This window comes from Diabrotica virgifera, chromosome 1 (assembly GCF_917563875.1).
Source record: "Diabrotica virgifera virgifera chromosome 1, PGI_DIABVI_V3a".
Classification (NCBI taxonomy): Eukaryota; Metazoa; Arthropoda; class Insecta; order Coleoptera; family Chrysomelidae; genus Diabrotica; species Diabrotica virgifera.
In genome coordinates, this window is record NC_065443.1 from 79592393 (window position 1) to 79617665 (window position 25273).

Below are 25273 nucleotides of genomic sequence, written 5' to 3' on the forward strand. Positions count from 1 at the left end.
CAAGAAAAGGAAAACGGCGTATTTGGGTCACATCATGCGAAACGAAAAATTCCAGTTCCTTCAACTTATAATCCAGGGTAAAATTGAAGGCAAGAGATGAATAGGACGCAAGAAAATGTCCTGGCTCCGAAACATAAGGCAATGGACAGGGATTAACGACATACAATATCTGATACACATTGCAAGAAACAGAGAGTTAATTTAAAATCTGATCGCTAACATCCATTGGTGGATTTGCATCTGAAGAAGAAGAAGAATTAACGGCAAAAAAGCGGCAAATTCAGCACCAACTCGATTTAATTTAAAACATTTTTTGCTGTTGTGATTCGCTAACTTCATATGAAGTTAGCGAAATATCGAATATTAAAAAAAATAAAAAAGCGGCAAAATTAATTTTTCCACAACTAATGGGCGGCAAAAGGGCGGCAAATTCAGCACCAACTCGATGTGAATTTGAAACATTATTCGCTGTTGTGATTCGCTAAGTTCATATGAAGTTAGCGAATAATATATGTTAATATATATTTTCCAATAATTAATAATTTAATTAATTCAAAAATTAATAAAGTAACGACCAGTCTAGATTATCATGTTTTTTTTTTGAACAATTATTTTGATTGAATATTTTCACGGTCACTTAATAAAATTTCACGTATGAGCCATTCCACGAACATACGCCTGTTTTGGATTACTTCGACAACGAATATTTTACTGTGCAACATAAGCAGTACGAATGTAAATGGCGCTAATAATTATTCCAATAAACAACAATGTAATTTGCAATTTACTTTTGTTCTTCTTATTTTGCACAGTAAAATATTCGTTATCGAAGTAATCCAAAACAGACGTATGTTCGTGGAATAGGGTACATTTATTTTTTGTTGCAATAAATAATGTTTGGCTTAAAGAATCACGAATAACTTACATATTAAAGCACTTAGGTATAGGGAATGCTTAAGAAATAAGAAGTACCATAAAATATCATTTCACTACAATACTAAAATACTATACTAAAATCCATTTCAGAAAACTCAAAAAATACTCATTCCTAGTTTTGGCCAACCCTGTATACTAAAACTAAACGTTTCTCTATACTAATAATTCTTAACAATAGTAGACTATATTAAAAATCGTTTGAACATAAATAGAAATTTTTGTCTCAAATTACTACAATTCTACAGGGTGTGAATATTGCTACGAAATTAACAATAAAACGTAATTATCTTTGAAACTATATTTTACAGAAAATTTACTAGAAATTCGTATATTACTACAAAAGCCTATATTTTACGAAAGAAGACATATAGGAGAATCCAAAAATGTTCAAATATACCGGGTGTTCCATTTAAAAAACATACATTTGTGTCAAACTGTCAATACGGATAGCCCTGTACATTTGGAAATATTTTTAAATTATGGTCCTGTCTGGGCAACAACTTTTACCTAAATAGGTTTTTTTCGTATCTCTTACGATAAAGGAGTAATTGGACTTCTTCGCACTAATTCCCCACCCTTTATGAAGTTAGCGAAATACCCGATATTAAAAAAAAAATAATAAAGCGACAAAATTAATTTTTCCACAACTAATTAACGGCAAAAAAGCGGCAAATTCAGCACCAACTTGATTTGAATTTGAAACATTTTTTGCTGTTGTGATTCGCTAACTTCATATGAAGTTAGCGAAACATCGAATATTAAAAAAATAAAAAGCGGCAAAATTAATTTTTCCACAACTAATTAGCGTCAAAAAAGCGGCAAATTCCCATTGTGCTTGCCAGAATATTTGCGATAAGTGATTCTCTAACTTTATGTACATGTGGGCCAATGTTTGTGAGAGGGCTGACTTAAGCGTTATAAATAAAAAATTATAGAAGTTATAGATTTAATTTTAGAAAAATATTTATATAAGGTTTTTTTTGTAAAATTTTTTTAATTTCTCAATGGTCAAGTCAGTTTTTTACTAAAATGTAGGTATATTTTCGTAAGTACAGTAAGGTCTCTTTTTATGCGGATTTTTTAATGCGATTTTGAAGTTTTGAGGTTTGTATTTCATACAAAAATTAATATTATTAACAACTAGTATAATTAATTATTCCCATCCAGATGTCAGTAATCTGAGGATTTGCAATTCGGGTATTCCCCTTGTTACATGATGTAGAATGTAGCTATTACATCAATCTGAGTTTCGCATTGAAAGTTGAAAGTTATAACCTGTAATTGTTTTGAAATTAAATTTAAATGTTAAGTCTTTAACAGTTTAAATGATGCTGATTTCAAGTAGCAGTATAATAAACAGCACGTTTTTGATTTCTGGATTGAAACATTTAAGTGTCGTAAAGTTTTATGTTCCATAATAGGCTATTGATGATGTATTTTAAAAAGGAACTACAATGTTAACGGGATTTTATTGTTTCATATAGTCAATGGACCTCTAAATATGAAAAACCTGTGGAGTGCTACCTTTTAAAGGGGTGCGTTTTTGAGAAATGGGTGAATTAGTCCCTAGGCACAGGGCGAATTAGGGTGAGTTCTATGTACTTTTGGTACAAACACGTCTATAGGAAAATTGTTCCAGGTTAAATTTACTATCGAAACATCACATTTTAAAGTCAAAAATATTTTTTTATACAAAACTATATTCAAAAGAAAAGCAAGAAAAAAACACGAAAGATAGCAATTTTATTTTTTGTCCCATAACTTTTTTCCACGGTTATATAGGTATAGGCACTGCTTCAAAAAAATTCCATTCTTCCTCTTTAAAAAGACGTTTGGTAGAAGTTTCTAAGATTTACAGTTTTCAAAATATAATTTTTCAAAGTTTGTCACTCACAGCGATTTTGGCCCATTTTCCTTGTTACTTCTCAAACATTGTTCTGTAACTTTTTTTACGTAGGCTCAGGTATATGCAATGTATATTTAATGGGAAGAAAAGTCAATTATCTTTAAAATGGTCTATAGCAGAAGGCTGTATAACTATTTTTTAAGCGAGATATGGTTGTTCAAAATTTTATACTTTTAATGATTTTTGATATATTTTACGATTATTTTTAAATTTCTTATTATAACTTTTTTTATTGCATATTTAGGTATATACATTGTACAATATAATTATTAATTGTACAATGGTACTTATTTTCTTTTCTTTAAAATGGTGTATTGTAAAAAATTCTAGGACTATTTTTAAATAAAATATGCTTTTTCAAAATGTGACATGTACACATGCAATAGGTATCACTAAGTTGGAACCATATGGAAAATTTTTTACTGTTAACTTTATGAAAAAAATTATTCTTTATAAAATGCTCTACATAGTCTAGAACCCACGATACAATCATCAGATATAAAATTTTATCAATAGTGTACGAGGTATGTTAAAAAATATGAATTTCGCTCAAGAGTAAAGTACCTTTATATTTCACAATATCGAAAAGTGTTATTAAGAAAAGTTATTTGGAATTAAAAATTATGTTATAATATACAATTATATTCTTGTAATTGAAATCAATTTTAAAAAATTTAAAATGTTTCTCAAATTACGGATACTTTAGGATATCCTACGGATATGTTGTTTAAAAATAGTCCTAGATTTTTTTGCAATACACCATTTTAAAATAAAGAAAATAAGATTTTTTATTTCACAATGTATATACCTAAATGTACAAGAAAAAAAGTCATAATGGGAAATTTAAAAAATAATCATTAAAAATATCAAAAATCATTAAAAGTATAAAACCTTGAAAAAGCATAACTTGCTTAAAAAGAGCCGTATAATCTTATACAGTAGACCATTTTAAAGGTAATTGACTTTTCTTTCTACTAAATGTACCATTGCATATACGTAGAAATGCGTAGAAAAAAGTTACTGAACAATGTTTGCGAAATAATAGCGAAAATGGCCCAAAAATGCTGTGAACGGCGAACTAAGAAAACTCCTATTTCGGAAACTATAAACCCTAGAGACTTTGACCAAACTTTATTTTAAAGGGGATGGATGGAAGTCCTTTTTCGCTAAAGCAATGCCTATACCTATATCCCTGTGGAAAAAAGTTATGGGAGAAAAAACAAAATTGCTTCCTTTCGTGTTTTTTTCTTGCTTTTTTTTTAATGCATTTTTGTAAAAAAAATACTTTTGACTTTAAAATGTGATATTTCGATAGTAAATTTAACCTGGAATAATTTTCCGGTAGACCTGTGTGTACCAAAAGTGCATAGAACTCACCCTAATTCACCCTGTGTCTAGGGACTAATTCACCCCTTTCTCAAAAACGCACTCATTTAAATGGTAGCACTCCGCGGTTTTTTTTAACTTAGAGGTCCATTGACCATATGAGACAATAAAATCCCGTTAACGTTGTAGTTCCTTTTAGCTCTCTTATTTTGAACATAATCAATAGCCTATAAGAACAGGTTTTTGCAATCTCAATATCGTTAGTCTGCGTTTTTAATTTCTTCTTTAAGATTTTATTTGGCCCGATGGAAAAAAAAAACATCAGAGACACAATTTTTGGTGGACAAACGTCCTCCATTTTATGTGATTTTAGAAAATCACGGAACGTATCCCTACTTTTTCAATGCAAGTAAAGTCTTCTTTTATGCGATTTTTTTATATGCGGTTTTCTGAAGAACGTATCCACCGCATAAAACGAGACTTTACTGTATTAAAAAAAAAAACAACTAATTTCGCAGTTCATTTGTTTAATAAAAAACTAACACACACTTTTGGAGTAGAACTTTTTGATGTTGTTTATTGTAGGTACCTACATTTCTTAATGCAATTATAATTATATCTTGTTTGATATTTTCCATAAGTAGTAAAAACTCCATTGACTCCCCTAAAAACCATGACGCAGTAAAAATTTTGATACCCACGAGATTGTTTGCCTTTTATATTGGCTTCACCCAGATATTTTAGTTGAACAATAATTGCGGGCAATAATTTTTCGATTTTCAAGTGTTTTTTCGGTTCCATTTCCTGGGGTAACGTCATAAAATATTTTGTTCAGTTTGGAACTTTTTTGTTTACGTAGGGGAGGAAAGTATGCTAAATGTGCAGTCACTCGAGCGCTTTGGGGACCTATTTTGTTGTGAAGAGTAGGTTCTAAAACCAAACAAAGTTAAGTAAAGTTTTCCATTTTAGTGGGGACTTTCCATTTTTAATTTAATTTTCCATTTCCAACAATCGTTTTTTCCGCTTATCCATAATTCGAAAAAATGTTTCAAATAAAAGTTATTTATTTTTACGTAAGGTATCCGAATCTGCAATAAAAAATGGGGGCTCCTATTTAAAATTTTAAAGTAACCCCCCACCCCACTTCCATGGGGGGTCGTGTTTGGTGCCATTCGATAGATTTTTCAAATATATTGAATAAGTGTATTTTTAAGTTTTTCGATCTGATGTTCATTTCGCGAAATATCGTGGGATTCGTATTTAAAATTTTAAATTTACCCCCCACCCCTCTCCGTGGGGAGTCGTCGTCTTTGTTATCATTCGATAGATTTTTGACAAATATTGAGCACGTATTTTTTAGTATTTAGATCTATCGTTCATTTCGCGAAATATTCGCTTTTTCCTTGTGAAACTTTGTGACTCACAAATTTCCTTACGCCCCGCCCAAATCGTCAGATTTTTGAAATTTACACTGTTTTGCATGTACTTAACTTACCTTATCTTAATCTCACGATTTCGAGTTTTTCTAAGGATAGATTTCTTTTCGGCCCCCCTTAACGAACGCCCCTGTGTTTAGAGCCAATATATGGTAGAGGTACATCTACAGGGTACCAGGTTTCTCCCCATATAGTCCAGGGTAATAAGCTAGAAATAGACCATGTTCGGGACACTCAAAGATCCAGGTAGCTGACTACTTTTTTAGTTATTGTAGACCTATAGGAAGAAAACTTACCTGTTTCCTGGCCTAGAGTTCGCGTCCGTTTTTTGATTATTAACAATTTAGTGCAAAAATCGCGATTTTTTTGATTTTTTGCACCCCATTCAAAAGTTAAACAATTGACATAAAACTACAAAATATAATTTTTTAGAACATTGACAAACCTTCAAAATTCCGGTTTTTGAAAGTTAAAAAGTTAATTTGTTGCTATGCAAACTGCAAAATAAGTGAAAATCGTTATTTGTTAATATCTTTTAATAAAACTACTTTAGAACTTTAGTGTTTTACCCAAAGTTGTGTATTGGGGTATTTAAGAAACCCTCAAAATTTGAGACCGATCCATTAATTAGCTTAAAAGTTATTCTATTTGTTTATCCCAGAGACCTTTATTTTGCAATAACATAAGACAGAAAATAATGGAGATAAGGCAATTCTGCGTATGTCAAATGAAAGTAGAAAAATGATGCTATCAAAATGTACTAAAAAAAGATACAAAAATTATCTAATATAGTCAAAACTACTAATGCCAAATTTTTGAAATTTTATAGTTTATAAACATTTAGAACAACTTTAAAAATATTGTCCGTAGAAAAAATCATTATACATATTCGAAAAGTTGGTATTTTACACGAATTTTTAAAAATGTTGTTCAGTTGGTGACTAGTCGTGGTAAGTGAAAGGAGAGCTGGGAGCCGACAAATGCACGAGTTCAAAAACTAAAAAAGGCAACTTAAAACTACTATCATTTTCTATATGTCGGTATCTACTAAATCTATTTTGATCTTTATTTTTTAATTTGTATGTAATTTTTCTGTACATTACAAATATGTAATTTGTCTATTTGCAATTTGACATTTATTAATTAATAAAAAGTTTAATTTGTTTAAACAATTTTTGAAAAAATAATTTTTCTCACAAAAGTCCATGTTTTTAATCAGACTATTATCATTATTAATTATACAAACAGTTAAGGTATACTTAATAAATAAATTATCTTCAATTAAATAATTATCTAATAAAAATAATTTATTTATTAAAGTAAACTTTAACTTTTTGTATGATCATTAATGATACTATGAATAAAAAAATAGATTTTTGTAAAAAATTATTTTTTTAAGAATTGTTTAAACAAATTAGACTGATTATTAATTAATAAATTTATAAACAAATTGCATATTTGTAATGTACGTAGAAATTACATACAGATTAAAAAAAAGAAAGATGAAAATCCATTGAGTTGATCCGGAGATACAGAAAATTGTATTAGAGGGACGAAGTAGCCAGCAGTGCAGTGCCAGAAGTGCAGTTACCAGCTGCAGACGGGGGAAGTGAATTGCATAGTGTAGAATTCCTTCCCTCTCGTCTTCACTGCAGCATACTTTTGACTTGCAAATTGTAGAAGTCTTGGAGGTATCACCAGGAAAGTGTACCAATAAGTTTTCAATTTAAAAATCTTTTAGTAATATTTTTAATATTTTCAATATTAATAATTTACTATTAGGATTGAAAACTACTTCGTCTTTCAATGCCAGATGGCGCTAGCCACCTACTATCATCACTTCAGTTGCAATGGGTGGGAAAACCTCTCGATGCGAATCAGTTAAAATATGGAGAACAGTGCCTACGTTCTTTCCGATGAAGGCTCCAATAAGAGCCGAAAATCGCGATTCAAGGGACTGGACTGCACTCCGTATTCTAATTGAAAAGTAAGATTGTTTTGCCTTCGAATTGCAACTGAATAAAAATGGTATACATTTTTATTTTAAAATTGTATTAGTTTGAAATTGCTTTTTCCTTTTTTTTTTGACTCGGTAGATTCGTAGGTTCCCCCTAGTAACCGTTTGAACTACAATTTTGAAAAATCGTAGAGGGTGCTGTAAAGATACAATGTTTATGCAAATTTTTTAACAAAAAATACAAATCCCATTATTTAAAATGGCATCAATGAAATTCCTTTATTATTATAAACAAATTAGCTGTGAATTAAAAAAAACACATGGCTAACTTTGTCCCTAATGAACCCAGGCTAATTTTTTTTATTTGAAAGTTCGTATTAAAATACTAGCTTTTCTAATATATAAAAAGATTGTTCCTACGGACAATATTTGTAAAGTTATTCTAAATGTTTATAAACTACAAAATTTCAAAAATTTGGCATTAGGATTTTTGATTATATTGATTAATTTTTTTGTCTTTTTTTAATAAATTTTGATACTATCACTCTTCTACTTTCATTTGGACCCGTGTTGAGCTGGCCCCCCCCCCCCACTTGCAAAAATTAAAAGACAAATAGCCCTGATTTATGAGCTCTCATATTCCGCAAACTAAAAATTTTGAGCTCGTTCCACTGAGCAGGAATTTAATACCCTAGTGGGGGGGGGGGGCTGAGTCAGCCCCCCCCCCCCCCACTACTTAAAAATAGGAATATTGAATCGGTTTTTGCGGCAGAATTACGAGCTATTTATGAGCTCTTGAAATTATATAGTTTCGATTTTTGAGCTCATCCCCTTCACCCCCAAACAACCCTTTCATTGATTTAACTTAAGAGAAAGATGCTGAGAAAACTTAAAATATATCGTATTGCGGATATAATTCCTATAGCTTATATACTCTAAGAATAAACTATTAAATCAAGGGCATTTCGATTATTGAGCTACAACCCCTTCGCAAGAAAACCACCCTATCTTCCCGGCTTAAGAGAAAGTTGTACTTAAAATGCGTTAAACTAATTATTTGGCGACTACATATCATTTAATAATTTATAAGCTTCCAAATTACGCGCATTTAGATCAGTAAATTGCAATTTATTTTGTATAGTGCAGTCACTGAAGGTAAAAATCAACGATTACCTTCAAGTTCGGTGAAACTTCATCGATTTTCACGAAAATTGGTCAGTGGTTAGAGGATACGTCAAGAAACAAAGGTGACATGGTACCACCTTGCGCCTTTACCCTGAGGGTGGATACCGCCCCTTCTCGTGGGTGAAAATTATTTTATAAAAAATAACTGCACAAATCAATAAAAGAACAAATTAAAAGCAAAATTTATTATATAAAGTTAATAAAATAAGTCAATACTTTTTAAGTTATTAAAGATCAAAGATTTTAATTATTTGTGAAAAAAATGCATGTTTTGAAGAGGTTTTTTGTAAATCACTGAAAAACTGTAAGTTTTTACAAAAAAGTTAATAGTAGTTTAATTCGTATAGCTTATATTCTAAGAATAAACTCTTAAATCACGCACCTTTCGATTATATAGCTACAACCCCTTCGCAAGAAAACGACCCCATTTTCCCGGCTTAAGAGAGAGTTGTTCTTAAAATAATTTAAATTGATTATTTGGCGACTACATATCGTTTAATAATTTATTAGCTTGCAAAATATACGCATCTCAATTATTGAATTGCCATTTTCTTTCTATAGTGCAGTCAATGAAGGTAAAAATCAACTATTACCTTCGATTTCGGTAAATCTCCATTTATTTTCACGAATTGACAATAACAGCTTGGGGTTTTAGCCTGGGGTATATGTCACCCCTTCTCGGGAGTGAAAATTACTTTATTAAAATTAACCCCACAAATCGAGAGAGGGACAAATTGTAAGCAAAATTTGTTATATAATGTGATTAAAATAAATCAATACTTTTTGAGTTATTAAAGATCAAATATTTTAATTTTTGGAAAGAAAATGCATGCTTTATAGCGATTTTTCATAAATGACTCAAAAACTGTAAGTTTTTACAAAAAAGTTTTCATCACTAAAATTGAAGCTAATAAAAAATATAATAAATTGCTTACTTGAAAAACCTTTAATGTTAATTTAAAGTAAGTTATTAGTAATTAAATATATATTTTTTTCCGCGACTGTTCAAATCTAAGGGTTCAAGCTTAAATAACGGGAAAAAGATGCATTTTATAACACTTAGGTACTAAATACTTGTCAAAGTACTTAGAAATACCCGTCAAAAATAAGATCCAGAAAAAGTTGATAGTATCAAAATCCGCTCACCAATTTTCGTGAAAATGAATGGAGATTTACCGAAATCGAAGGTCATAGTTGATTTTTACCTTAAGTGACTGCACTATAGAAAGACAATGGCAATTCAATAATTGAGATGCGTATATTTTGCGAGCTCATAAATTATTAAACAATATATAGTCGACAAATAATTAATTTAAATTATTTTAAGTACAACCCTCTCTTAAGCCGGGAATATGGGATGGCTTTCTTGCGAAGGGGTTGTAGTTCAATAATCGAAAGGCGCGTGATTTTAGAGTTTATTCTTAGAATATAAGCTATACGAATTAAACTACTATTAACTTTTTTGTAAAAACTTACAGTTTTTCAGTGATTTACAAAAAAACCTCTTCAAAACATGCATTTTTTTCACAAATAATTAAAATCTTTGATCTTTAATAACTTAAAAAGTATTGACTTATTTTATTAACTTTATATAATAAATTTTGCTTTTAATTTGTTCTTTTATTGATTTGTGCAGTTATTTTTTATAAAGTAATTTTCACCCCGAGAAGGGGCGGTATCCACCCTCAGGGTAAAGGCGCAAGGTGGTACCATGTCACCTTTGTTTCTTGACGTATCCTCTAACCACTGACCAATTTTCGTGAAAATCGATGAAGGTTCACCGAAATTGAAGGTAATCGTTGATTTTTACCTTCAGTGACTGCACTATACAAAATAAATTGCAATTTACTGATCTAAATGCGCGTAATTTGGAAGCTTATAAATTATTAAATGATATGTAGTCGCCAAATAATTAGTTTAACGCATTTTAAGTACAACTTTCTCTTAAGCCGGGAAGATAGGGTGGTTTTCTTGCGAAGGGGTTGTAGCTCAATAATCGAAATGCCCTTGATTTAATAGTTTATTCTTAGAGTATATAAGCTATAGGAATTATATCCGCAATACGATATATTTTAAGTTTTCTCAGCATCTTTTTCTTAAGTTAAATCAATGAAAGGGTTGTTTGGGGGTGAAGGGGATGAGCTCAAAAATCGAAACTATATAATTTCTAGAGCTCATAAATAGCTCGTAATTCTGCCGCAAAAACCGATTCAATATTCCTATTTTTAAGTAGTGGGGGGGGCTGACTCAGCCCCCCCCCCACTAGGGTATTAAATTCCTGCTCAGTGGAACGAGCTCAAAATTTTTAGTTTGCGGAATATGAGAGCTCATAAATAGCTCATAAATCAGGGCTATTTGTTTTTTAATTTTTGCAAGTGGGGGGGGGGGCCAGCTCAACACGGGTTTCATTTGGCATACTTAGAATTACCCTATCGTCATTATTTTCTGTCTTATGTTATTGCAAAATGAAGGTCTCTGGGATAAACAAATAGAATAACTCTTCTACTTAATGTATCGGTCTCAAATTTTAAAGGTTTGTTAAGTACCCCAATACCCAACTTTGGGTGAAATACTAAAGTTCTAAGGTAGTTTTAGTAATAGTCATTAACAAATAACGATTTTCATTTATTTTGCAGTTTGCGTGGCAACAACTTAACTTTTTAACTTTCAAAAATCGGCATTTTGAAGGTTTTTCAATGCTCTAAAAAATTGAATTTTGTAATTTTATGTCAACTATTTAGCTTTTAAATGGGGTGCAAAAAATTGAAAAAATCGCGATTTTTGTACTAAATTGTTAATAATTAAAAAACGGACGCGAACTCTAGGCAGGAAACAGGTAGGTTTTCTTCCTACAGGTCTGCAATAACTAAAAAAGTAGTCAGCTACCGGGATCTTTGAGTGTCCCGAGAAAATCCTTATTACCCTGGACTAATATGATAATCTGATGCGGTCGAGTTACTGCAAAAATCCCCGCTTGGGCTCCCCTACCATTAATTATAACTCCCTTTCGCGATATAAAATAATGTATAGGTACCTACAAAGTTATAGAAACTATAAAACAAAATTTTAGAAAGTCTATAAAATATAATATAATTTAATCAGTTCTGAAAACAATTAGATACTTCTACGAAAATTGATTAATAAGTAAGCAATCAGTTTTAAGAATTTTATGATTTCCTAGGTTTCGATAATTTGTTTGTTCTATTCATAGACTTAGTACAGTACCTACGTTATGTAACCTGTTATATTTGATTAACAAACAAGACATTAAAAAAAACATAATTTTTCCAATGAAACCGTGCATTACGTAAAGCATACACTGATGCATCAGTTTGGTGATGTCTCGGGGATAGTTTACATCAGTGGCGCATCCGAGGGGGCTTGGGGGTTATATCCTCCCATAAAACGTAGTAGGAAATGTAACTCGTCTTTCACAAACAATACAAAAAAATTTCGGTGCCCAAGCCAACCACCCCCCCCCCCAGGAAAATTCTAGGTGCACCGAATTAATGAAAACTAGACAGAAAATAATTATTAAAAAAAAACGAATAAAATCCTTTATAAAAGGTACCTATATATTTAAAAATCCCTAAAAAGGGCTACATCACAGAACTAGTTTTCGATTGGTTGACCAATCATCATCAGTGCTTACGTGATCTAACATGCTAACCATGATACTATAAATAACTTTATTTTATAGTATCATGATGCTAATCACCAAAATACAATATTATAAAAATATGTGGGTAAAAACCATTAAAAAGTAATCCGTCAAGGAGATATAGATGAAATATGCTTCCTTCCTTTAATTACTTTTAAAGGGTTTTTACCCACATATCTTTATAATATTGTATTTTGGTGGTTAGCATGTTAGATCCCGTAAGCACTGATGATGATTGGTCAACCAATCGAAAACTAGTTCTGTGATTAAGCCCTTTTTAGGGATTTTTAAATATATACCTTTTATAAAGGATTTTATTAGTTTTTTGTATTATATGGTATAGTATACAGTATACAGAAACCTACAGGAAAACTTTTTCCTTGTGGATTTTTAAAATAATTATTGTTTTATTAAAATGCAACAGAGAAAGTATGAAATAAATCGCTTTAATATAGCAAATATAATAAAATATTTTTAAATTCAACTCAAAAAATTATTGAAAAAGACTTAAAAAAATTCAGTTAAATTATCCCTAAAACTGTAATTCAAATAATTTTTAGATGTAAAAATGATTTGTATTATTGTTTTACTTAACTTGTCAATTGAATTTTTTGGACCTTCAGTAAATTTTCAACATTTATACCTACCTACTATTCTAACCTAGATTTATGTAGGTATTATAACTAAATTTTAGACAGTCTGTGATACATTTCCCAATTTTTTGAATTTCAATTTTTCAAAAAGTTAAATACTTTTAATTTCCTCTACATGACACATGTCAGCTGCTGGGCCGGACTGGCTCATAAAAAAGGCGCCAACCTAATATCTAAACAATGGCCCCAGACCTCCCTCTTAAGCTTTGACATCAAACTTTTTGAAATCCTAATGCGTGTAAAGTAAATCAATATTACTAATTTTAATTTAAATCCATAAAATAATTTACTATTTATATTAACATTCCACAAAAATATAGCTTCAGTTTCTCAGTATCCGTTTTACTCTGCTACACTCTTTGATACTCTTGGAAGACAAAAAACAATTTTCGAAAAGTGTGAGTAATTTTCACTTGCTACTACAAAAGAATCTATTGGTTCAAAAACATTTAACAGAAATCATGATGATTTGTGTTCAATTGAAGTCACCTTTTGAATTTTTTCAAATTTTTTACTAAATTCCAGATAGCATAAGAGTAAACCTCGATAAAAAATCCGCAACCACACACGGTGTCAGGCGATCCGTACCTAAGTGGTGAATGGCCTAACGTCAGACGGTCGCAAACGGAGCCCTCGCAAAACTGGTGAAACTCCTTTGTAATTCAAGCCTTAGCGTTGGCAAGGGCGCACTGCCTCGCCAGACAGTATAATTCGCTCCTACTCGTAGGAACTATATGGATAACTATTTAATCATGCAGAAAAAAAGGGAAACAACAAAATGAAGGGATAATGGAGCGAGTCACCAGTGATGGTGCAGCTGGAACAAGCTATGAATGAGATGATAAGGTGTTCATTGTAGTAATAGGAACAAAGGGAAAGTACTCAGCGAAGAGGAAAAGAGGAAGGAGGAGACTATGATCTTTGGAAGAAGATCTGTTGGAAGATCTCCAGTCAGGGGTAGCGACCTGATCAAGACGGATCTTCCAGAGGAGACAACCTTGCAAAGGAGCTCCTCACTTGGGGAGAAAACACCTAGAGACTTAGAGAGAAGGAGGAGAGCTCGGACATAACGGCCATGGTAAGAGCAATGAAGAAACTTACCAGCGTTACAAATAATTTAGTGAAACTAATGTCCGACCATACAAACATTAAGGTCGAGGTCAAGAATGAGGTACAAAACCTTAAGAGAGTCACCGAAGACATGGAGGATACTTTCAGACAAGTCGCCCTCGGCAGCATTAAGAAACAAAATAGAATAGTGTAGAAAACCGGCGAGGAAAAAAAGACTAGGGAGACTGTACGAGTGTCCACACAGATGGATTTCGACTAGGGATGGCGGTTTTTGAAAAAACACCGGTTTTCGGTTATACCGGTTTTTTCTGCTTACGGTTTAACCTGGCGGTTATAACCGGGCAAAAAAAAACGGTTTTTGGAAAAACCGGTTTTCGGTTTTTTTAATCCAATTGGTTACAAAGCTACATTTACAATACATTTTAGTTTGCGATACTCCATTCGACTCGATATCAATATGATCAAAATTAGTACTATCGAAATAACATGACGTATGTATTACTTTTAACACGTTTGTATATTTGTAGAATAGGTACATTTTAACTCATTTAATACTTCCTGTATGAGTGTATCGTTTTGAAAACGTAGCGAAATTCTTGGAGATTCGTATTCGTAATCAGTAATTCGATATTCATAGTCAGAGCATTATTTTTGGTAATCAGAAAAAGTCATTCACCCACTTTCAATGTCAAGAGTTAAGTGTGAAAAATAGATGATGTTTGCGTCTAATTCAACCAGATCACTTCTTATGTAAATATTATGATTACAAATACCTTTTCAAGGAAATATTATAATAAAACTTAATAATTGTTTCTCGCTGATGTGAGAGTGCACTTTCAGTTTGCTTCTGTATTTTATACAATAAAATAAAATTTGAATTCTGGTTTTGTTTGGAATAATTACTTGAGAATAATAATTATGATTGGGATCCGAAATAAAACCTAATCTAATCCTAATCACCGTAAAAACCTAATAACCGGTTTTTAGTTTAAAAAGAAGAAACCGGTTATAACCGGGACAAAAAAACAACCGGTAAAACCGGTTATTGCGAAGCAAAAAAGCCGGTTTTAGGTTTAAACCGGTAGGTTTTTCCCATCCCTAATTTCGACGAGTTCTTCCCCGAAAATCTTAGTGAAGGAGAGATAAAAATGATCGCAACGGTCCTGAACTCAGGGGAAAGGGGCTTTGAAAAAATAAAGGACATTATAAAGTCAAATTGGAAGAGGATCACTATAAGGTCGCTAAACCGGGAAGAGGGAATAAACTTGCAGGCGACTTAGTAGTGGTCATGGAACATGGACTTTTCGGTGAGGAAGAAAGGTTCCACGAACTGATAAGGGAAAAACATGAACTGGGAATATGTGCAGGAGGTGCAAACACACCAGGAGAGGTGGAGTACCTCCAACTTAATACTATGACTACAATTACAAGGAAGAGTCAGAAGGAAGAGAACCGAGGAAACCGTCAGATTATTTTCATGGTCCCCGACAAGGGTGACGGAAATGGACGGGGACGAGAGACTACTGGCAATTACTTATAAATTGAGGGAAGACATGGAGACACTGGAGACCAGAGACGCATACCTAAGAGTAGTGGGCGCTACAGAGGTAGCAACCTCAGGAACCTCCTGGAACTCACCTTTATGGGTGTGGACCTCCACCTCGCGCTGGAGGAGTATAAACTCGGGGAAAGGAGAGTGGAGGCGTAGAAGGAGATCGTGAAGGGGGGCAGAAAATCCTACGCCGAGTTGCTCAAGCAAATTAAGGGTAGCGTAGACACGAGGAAGAAGGGGATTAGCGTTAAAAATAATAAAGAAGGCATAAGAGGGGACCACATCCTCGAAGTGACAGGGAAAGAACAGACCGAGCGCCTGAAGAAGACTATCGTGGCCCGCACGGAGGAAAACGAAGTAGAGGTTGTCCGGGGCTATCAGGTCCAGGTGTACATATTTGATATAGACGGAGGAGTCCCAAGGTAGAAATCCTGAGACAAGTTCGGAGGTATACCGGCAGCAGGGAGCCTGACGACGTCAAACTCGCCTGTGTAAGGGAAAATAGAAAACACAAACGTCGCGGTTGGACTAACACTTATCGCAGCCAAGAAGGCACTGGAAAGAGAACATATACCTATTGGCTGGAACTCATGCAAGATACAAGAGAGACTGCGTGTCCAGGGGTTCTTTAGATGCCTGCAGTTCAGACATAGTAAAACGGACTGCAAGAGAGAAAACGGGGAGGACTCCTACTACAGATGTGGTAAGGAGGGAGCACCAGTCACGAGAGTGCAGTAGTGAGACGACTTTTTCCCTAACTTTTAAAGAATGAATCCGGTCACAGTGCCGACAGCTTACAGTGCCCGGAGTGTAAAAAACTGATCCTGGAAAATCGAGGCCTCAAGAGACACCCTGCCACAAGTGATGCGTATGGGTAAGTAAGTAAGAAAGATAAGAACCATCTAATACGCAGTTCCTTTAAATAAATGTGGGAAGGGCGAGGGCCGCTCACGACGTTGCAGAGGCACTCGCACGAAGGGAAGGTATGACATTTGGTCTTTCGACAGAGAATCGTTAAAGATAGGAGATCTGACGTGACCGTATACGTGGTGAACCGAGGTATTGGAATCACCAGACACTCTGTTAAGAATGTTAATAGGTATGTTAAGGCATAAGTTGTAGACCGGCTATGTCTAGCCGGTCTGACAATTGTTATGTTTCACCAAACGTCCCGCCTCGAGAGGGGAATACCTATCAGAATGGATCCACGCCATGGGGCTTACCGTGGTAAATGACGGTAAGCCACCTACGTTCGTAAGAAGTAATAGTGAATTCTTTCTGGACCTCTCGCTGGTTTCAACATCACTTCTAAACAGTGTCATAAGCTGGACTTGTTTTGGAAGATCAATCGCTCAGCTTACATAAGTATGTGAGTTTTGAACTAACGAGCAAAAGGAAGAAACGGAAAGATAAAGGTAGCGATCTAAAAAGATTTTCAAATCAGGAAGCTTTTGTGGATGCCCTTGGCTTGATTGGTCCGATATGCGAGGATGTGAAGGAGTTGATCGATAGATCAGGTATCAGGTAACCAAATAGCTTAGATGCGACGCGTAGTGCTTTCGCGTATAAATATCTGTTATTTGATAAACAGCGGAAATTGATACCTACGGAAGGTGCCCCAATCGTAAAAATGGTCTTCAAGGGCGCCGCTCGTTGCATCTAAACTATTTTTATAATAGAAACAGCGGAAATTGATACTCTCGAAAGGCGCCCGAATCACAAACATAGACTTCGAGGGCGCCGCGCGTCGCATCTAAGCTATTTATTACAATAGACACAATAGAAACAGTGGATATTGAACCTACGAAAGGCACCTGAATAAATAGTAAAAATGGTCTTCGAAGGCGTCACGTATCGTATTTAAGCTATTTGATTATCTGATATCTGGTATCTTTTTGTACCCACTGGCTTTATTATGTAGGTCTCTGGTGCGTCTTCGGTGCCAAACGGCGAAATCAGAAGCAAGTAAAACCATTTTTTAGGGGAATGATAGCTGCATCATTTTTATGTAAAGGTTAAAAAAAAATTTTTCAGCGTTTAATTTTTTTAATGGATAGATACTAACCAAAGCAAAAGGCGCACCGGCCCGAGGGCCGGTGGGCCGATGGCCCAGTCCGGGCCTGGTCAGCTGTCAATTTGGGAAACCATTTAGGAAACTTATTAGGTTCTCTCATCCCAACTTTCAATGACTGTCCATTAGGCACTGGCGCCATTAAACCTTGAATTACAACAGAAATATTTAGGATACGATATACTGTCGTTCTGAAGTTTTTTGTCGTTTACTGTCGTTTTTTGTGGCATCTTATGCAATTTATTATTTTGCTTTGGAAATAAGCCACAATTTAAGTTGATAATTAAATTTAATGACGTTTTGACTTCCACTTCGGAAATTAAAAATTTCCGTCATTAGGTACATTTAATTTTCAAACTAAATTGTGGCTTATTTCCCAAGTAAAGTAGTAAAATGATAATTTCTGTCGTCAGAAAAAAAATCAAAAACTACTAAAATTCTTTATAAAAGGTACCTATATTTGTTAAAATCCCTAAAAAGGGCTACATCACAGAAGTTTTTGATAGGATTACCGATCATGATCAGTGCTTACGTGATTCTAACATGCTAACCACCAAAATACAAAAATATATGGGTAAAATCCTTTAAAATTGATCAGTCATGGAAACATAGATAAAATATGTGAACTTAAACATGGATGTACAAAATATCCCATGTATTATGCTCCAGGTACCACAAGTGCCACTTGCCATCGTCTAGTCAACATGTGAACAAGATAATTTTGGGCTCAAATGGTACCTGGAGCATAATACATGGGATATTTTGTACATCCATGTTTAAGTTCACATATTTTATCTATGTTTCCACGACGGATCAATTTTAAAGGGTTTTTACCTATATAATTTTGTATTTTGGTGGTTATCATGTTAGAATCACGTAAGCACTGATGATGATCGGTCATCCGATCGAAAACTAGTTCTGTGATGTAGCCCTTTTTAGGGATTTTAACAAATATACCTTTTATAAAGAATTTTAGTCGTTTTTGTAATATATGGCATATAGCCAACTACAGGAAAACTTTTTCCTCGTGGATTTAAAAAAAAATCATTATCACTGCGCTTAATCTATACCTACAATCCATAATCAAAACTTAACTTATTTTTTACAAAAATGTCTTTTCTGTCGCATGTCCTTTATTATCCCCAAAAAGACCAGTTTGATTGGCAATTTTTAACCTCAACTTATAACCAAATCGTACAAAAATGAAAACAATAAAATTATATTATCGTCACCCTAATTAGCAAAACTGGTAACTCCAAAACGAAAAGTTGTTCAGGAGACGCAAAAAAAGCTGATACGGAGTTACACGGTTTTCTTTTTCGCTTATATTTAATTTCTACATTTAGGTGGAGTTACAGGATTTGGTTAAAAGACAGATAAATTCATTTACAAACAGATGGCGCATATATTCACAAATTGGGTAAACGAGGTTTACTCAATTTAGGATATGGAGTTACGAGGTTTGCTAATTATGGTGACGTTATGTTAAAACGAAGTGTTTTCAACGCTGATGAAGTACTAAGGCAAGTAGTCGAAACGTAACATTTAATTTAATTGGAATGAGCGACATTATCCATGCGAACCTAAAAAATATAAATTAAAGTCGGAGCGATCAGCACTCATCCTGTTAAAGCGATACTTCTTCTTTTAACATGAAAGCAAAATACAATTATTAATTTTTTTAATATCATACTTGTGTAAGTAAGATTAGTCATCAGTATTTTATGTAAGCATATTCTATAAAGCGTGTAATTTATAATAATACGTTTAATATATTTTAATTAAATACCAAATTAGATCAGCCTTGCAATGACAATATAAATATGTGAAAAGAGGAATTATGTGTTATACTATTAACTGTTACATAATAAGTTAAAGTAGGTCAATATTTATATAAATTGTGATATTTGGTACCTATATATTTTGAGAGTATTCTTTAACCAATCATATTCTTCCATAAAGTAATCTTTAAATCTGTTCTAAATGTAAGACCAAATGCTTGCCGTGTCGGGATAGTATCATGAGATTTTTTTTTGTTTTTTTTTGTCATGATGAGAATTTTACTGCCATCAGTGAGCACAATTGAGAGAGTGATAAATGCAATAATTATTAAAATGTCGAAACCCAAAAGACTCTAGATGCTCTAGAGCATCATCCCTAACAACACACAACATTCCAGGAATGTACTACCAAAGTTCTATCAATATTTGAATGTCCTGGACATTTAGGGAACATTCGGTGAACATCTGATTAAATTATTCCTGGAATGTTACCATAAGACATTCTGTGAACATACTACCAATGTTCCTATATTTTAAGTTGCGAAATAATACATACGTGTAAGAGATACAACATTACTTATAACATACCAGACAAACTAAGTGACATTTTAGGCCTACAGTGCAATAATATGTCAAATTTAAAGAGTTTCCCAAGTTCAATGAATACAATATTATAAACATACAAATGTAATAAAAATTATTGTTCGCGAATATTCAATTTGGAATGCGATTTTGTTAATAAAAAAAATACTTATAACTTATGCAAAACCCAAGCGAGGCATTTATATTTATTTCTTTTGCGTTCATTTTCAAATTCGCCGTGCATATATTTTTGTGCATGGCGCTTGAGAGGGCATCACGTGACTAAAAACGACCAACCAACGACCTCGCTTCGGCCATCTTGGCATCTTCATCTTGGCGACCTTGCCTTGCCGTTGCCCGGCCTTGCCTTCAAGGTTGCCAGGTCTGGTGAAAATTCACCAGATTTGGTGATTTTGTAACCCATTTGGTGATATGGTGAAAACTTTTTTAAAAAGCTTAATATCTGGTGATTTTTTGAACTTATCTACATATAAATTTATTTTAAAATTTAAGAAGTACGATTATATTATTTAATATTTTTGTTAATAGTTTGTTATTCGTTAAGAATTGACTAATATTCATATCATACAAAAGTCTAATTTGTAATATAAAATGATCCGCCTCTGTGGTGGTGTTCAACCGGGGATTTCCCGAAGTTTACGCTATTCTTGCACGTGTTCATGCAGTTCTAATAATTTATGTCTTGGTTTTATAAACAAACCAGTTCAGTTAATATCAATTTTCAATTTATCAGTTTTATCTCTCTTGTGTCGGCTGTAGAGTGATTACTGTTATTCATATCTGTAGTTTTGTCACGTTTTGTGTTGGTTTGATGATCATCTAAAAATTTCAAAGGAAAGTATAGGTATATTTACTTTTACTAACTATTATTTCAGTAGCCTTAGCAAAAATTACTAGGTGTTTCAACAAAAAGATTTTTTGAAACAACGGTGGTCTGTCAGGCCAGGTTAATAAAAGTTAAGTTTTAAATAATCTACATTGTCGAGATTTTCAGTACCTTTCATAAAAATGAACACCTACATTTTACATTATATTTTACAAACAAAATCGTTTTATTTTTTCCAAAAAAAATTTTCATTTCAAAGAACTTTTTAATTTTTCTTATGCAAACAACTTACGCTCGGTTTCATAATTAGTTAAAGTGGACTTTAAATTTTAAGTTGGTACCTTTATCAATGCAATTCATATGGGTAAATGTCAACGTTAAAGTGAACTTTAGTTAATGTTCACTTTAAGGTGATTATGAAACCGGGCGTTATTGCTATTTATAAGTAACAAAATTTTTATTCTAATTGTTTCATTAGGTTTGTTCCAACCCTTCACATTACCGTTCTGGAATGGTTAGGCGTATGCGCATGTGCAATAACGTATAATTATGCGCAGTAACACATTTTTCGTTACTGCGCACACTCATAACAATCTGGTGATTTTTAGCAAAATCTGGCAACTTTTGAAGCGATTGTCTGGTGATTTTTAGTTTTTTGACCTGGCAACATTGCTTGCCTTGCCGTGGATTGTTGTTTGTATTTTGTATTATTTGTGCTTTTTAAGAATATTTTTTTAATTCGGATACTTTTATAATAGCTTTAATAGTATTATTAACATAGTGCATAAAATGGTGTCCTGTTTTTAACGCAGTTGGAGTAGCAGAAACAAATGTAGATAAAAAAATCTGCAGGAATAACGTTTCAATTATGACAGAAGCTCAAAACAAATGACTGTGAATGAAAAGCCCTATTAAAAGGTTAGTATGCAAATATGTAAACGAAAGCATGCCCTGTATTTCAGAAAATAAATTAATACTATTAATACCCTAATAATACTATTCATAAAAAATCTTTTAAGTAACGTAGATATAACAAAGTGAATAAAAGGCATAAATCAGAAGAATTATTATTTTATTTTATAAGTTAATAATTGGTCATATCCATTTATTATTTTAATAATAATTGTGAATAAGCCACAAACTTCGCTTATTCCTAACTAAAATAGTAAATAGAGATAGGTAATAACAAAAGGATTTGTAAAACTAAAATAATTCTTTTTGCGTTTTTGCGTTTTTGCTAGTGTATGCGTTTATAAATAGGATGGTAGACCACACACTATAATATGCAGTACCAACTAATGAATACACAGAATATTATAGTCGATTTGCTAAACTCAGTCTCAGTACTAATTACTGTAATTTTGGCAAAATTGGCCAAAAACAAAAAAAATTACCTACTAAAATCACTAGCCAGTTGTGTCTGAGTTTGGGGAACCGACTATACTAATAAACAATTTCTAAGCTGTTTTATAATAATTTTGTGAGTTCATTAATCATATTTTTTATTTAAAACTAAAATTTGTTAATAATGCTTAGTAATGCATATATTTTGTATTTTTAGCTTTCCAGAAGATCCTGCGAAGAAGACAAGAAAGTATAGATTAGATTTGTTAATAGAGGAGTATGTTCAAAACACTTTTTAGAAAAAGATATTGACAGAACTTCACTTTCATCTGTTCGTTTGAGAGACTGTGCTGTTCCAATAGCTTATGTCACACAGGTATATGCATAACCTAATTAATAATACAGTCCGTACAATATAGATACTGTTGTAATTCATTATCTACATCGGAGATCTAAGTTGACATTGTTGCCCAACTACAAAAAATTTTTGAATTCATTTTAAGTCAAATATATCACATAATTATTGCGAAGTAGATTATACAACAAAACAGATTAATATTCAATGTAAATAAATAAAAACATCAGAAATCGAAAACAAGAATTAAGGTATAATCTTATGTTACAGTTATTAAGGTACCAAGGGTATTATAGGGATATACGTTGACCGAAAGCGTTATTATTATAATACCTGTGGTGCCTTCAACGTTTAATGTCCGACTAAATTATTCTTTATATGCGAAAAATTTGAATGAATTTTGAATTGATTAGTTTTTAAATAAGTACATTTACCAGTAACAGTAGTAACGTAATTGTGGTAACCATAGTTTTAGTTAGGTTGATATTTGTCAACTTGACAGTATCTAAGTCGTTATTTAAATTTAATGCCCAAGGGCGTTATATCGTACTTAACAGACTTCGAAATGTCATTATTTGTCAAATAATGTACCAGTAGGACATTAAAATAAATAATAAAAACAATAAATATAATGAATACTAAATACTTATTTGTTTGTGAAAAATCTATTTCTTTGTGGCTTTTTTGTAATTACCTAATTATTCTAATGGGGAAATAAGCCACAATTTACTTGAAAAAATAATTTTATTAAAGTTTCTACTTCCACATCGGATGTCGTTGTCAAAATACAAAATGTTCATTATTATTATTTTATTTATTAAATATTATTTATTTAAATATTATTTAGTATTTATTTTTTTATTATTATTATTTATGCATATTATTACCTGTAAATAATATTTCTTCTGATTGTTAATTGTAAAGGATAGAAAAATTACCTTTTATTGTATTTTCTTTTAGAATCAGCTGAGAGAAGTGGTCTACAAAAAACCAGAAAGGAAACGGAATATGTGGCTACGAAAAGCAAAAGAAAGGTTTACAAAGCAAATGTGACACATTTTTTTATAATATTTAGGAATGTCAGCAAATTACATTAAAAAATGTATGTAAAGATTTTTTGCAATAAAAATGTTTATATTTATCAAGGATGTATTATTTGGTATGGCCATATATCGTCAGTGATGTGACAGTACCTCCTATCTGTTTTTTTCAAGAGATTTGTAAGATAGACTAAAAACTTGTTTCGGCCACCTCCTGTTTTCATATATTTTTTGACTTGTTTTGCAGTAAATTCAACTATCTATTTACTACAAAAAAAGTCAGAATACGTACGAAACCAGAAAGTGACCTTAAAAAATGTTTTTCGTCTCCTGCAAACCTCATGAAAAAACATATAGGAGGTATTGTCACATTACTGACGATATATTTCAGTGAATGTCTAAAAAATATACTGTGAATGTTCAAAGAACGTTCGTAGACATTCATGGAATGTTCTAACAAGACATTCAGTCTAAAAATATACTGTGAATGTCCAAAGAACATTCATGGAATGTTCCAACAAGACATTCAGTTTAAAAAATAGACTGTGAATGTGCAAAGAACATTCGTAGACATTCATGGAATGTTCCAACAGAACATTCTAAGAATATTTAAAATGCTGACACAGCACTTTCCTGGTACTTTCCAGGGACATTCGTGTGCATTTGGGGACATTCCAGGAATGTTTTCAATGTCCTGTGTGTACATTCTAGGAACATTCATGGAATGTTTTGTGTTATTAGGGATTACAGTTGCTTTCCTGATGAGAACAAAAGAGTTCGAAATGGTCCATAGAAAGATGGTAATGATCTCTGAATCGAAATTAAATATAATGCCTTTTATCAACAATAATTATTATTTAGGTATTTTTAATTCGAAAATGTTGATAACTCTCAAGAAATAAAGATCAGAATTCAAAAGTCTCCAGATCCAAATCTCGATTAAAGATGAGGCTTATTAGATGCTATGTTATCAGTGTTGTACTACAGCATGAAATCGTGGGCACTAACGAAGAACGATATTAAGAAAATAAAAGCTTTTGAGTTCTGGTTGTATCATCGAATATTACGAATTTCATGGATACAGAGAATTTCCCATACCGAGATGTTAAAACATACGAAAACATTCAAAAGTAGTATACGGTTTATATTTTATTGGTTCTTTACTGATTAATATTGTATTTTTATTAAACACAAGCTGTGTTTATACTACTGCAATCTGGTCATCAGTTGACCAATTATCAGTTCTTCTTTAACTTAAATTACTAAATCATACATAATCAAAGATCTTTACCCTATTAGCCCAGTAAATGACCGTTTTGGAGTGTAATTTTCAGGGGCAACTCCGAATTGCATGAAAATTTGGATTTAGGATTTACCCTCTACTTTAAAGTTGAATTTGTCCCGTTGGTTGCTTTTACTTGGGGGTGACAGTCACCCCTTCGCCGGAGTGAAAGAACGCGTGAATAAGCCCAGAAATGGATAAAGTGACTGATTATAAGCAACTTTCGTTTATATAGTTTTTTATGTAAGTCAATACTTTTCTTAATGTTGTTCTGAAGCTATTTTCTTG

At 32.5% G+C, this 25273-nt stretch overlaps 1 long non-coding RNA gene across 1 annotated transcript; it reads left to right on the forward strand.

The window, feature by feature from the left end:
* The first annotated feature begins 21619 nt into the window (after positions 1–21619).
* On the forward strand, positions 21620–23768 carry LOC126879000 (uncharacterized). Its single transcript, XR_007695932.1, has 3 exons — positions 21620–21882; positions 22526–22684; positions 23624–23768. It is a non-coding gene; the product is annotated as an uncharacterized LOC126879000 (long non-coding RNA).
* The last annotated feature ends 1505 nt before the right edge of the window (positions 23769–25273 follow it).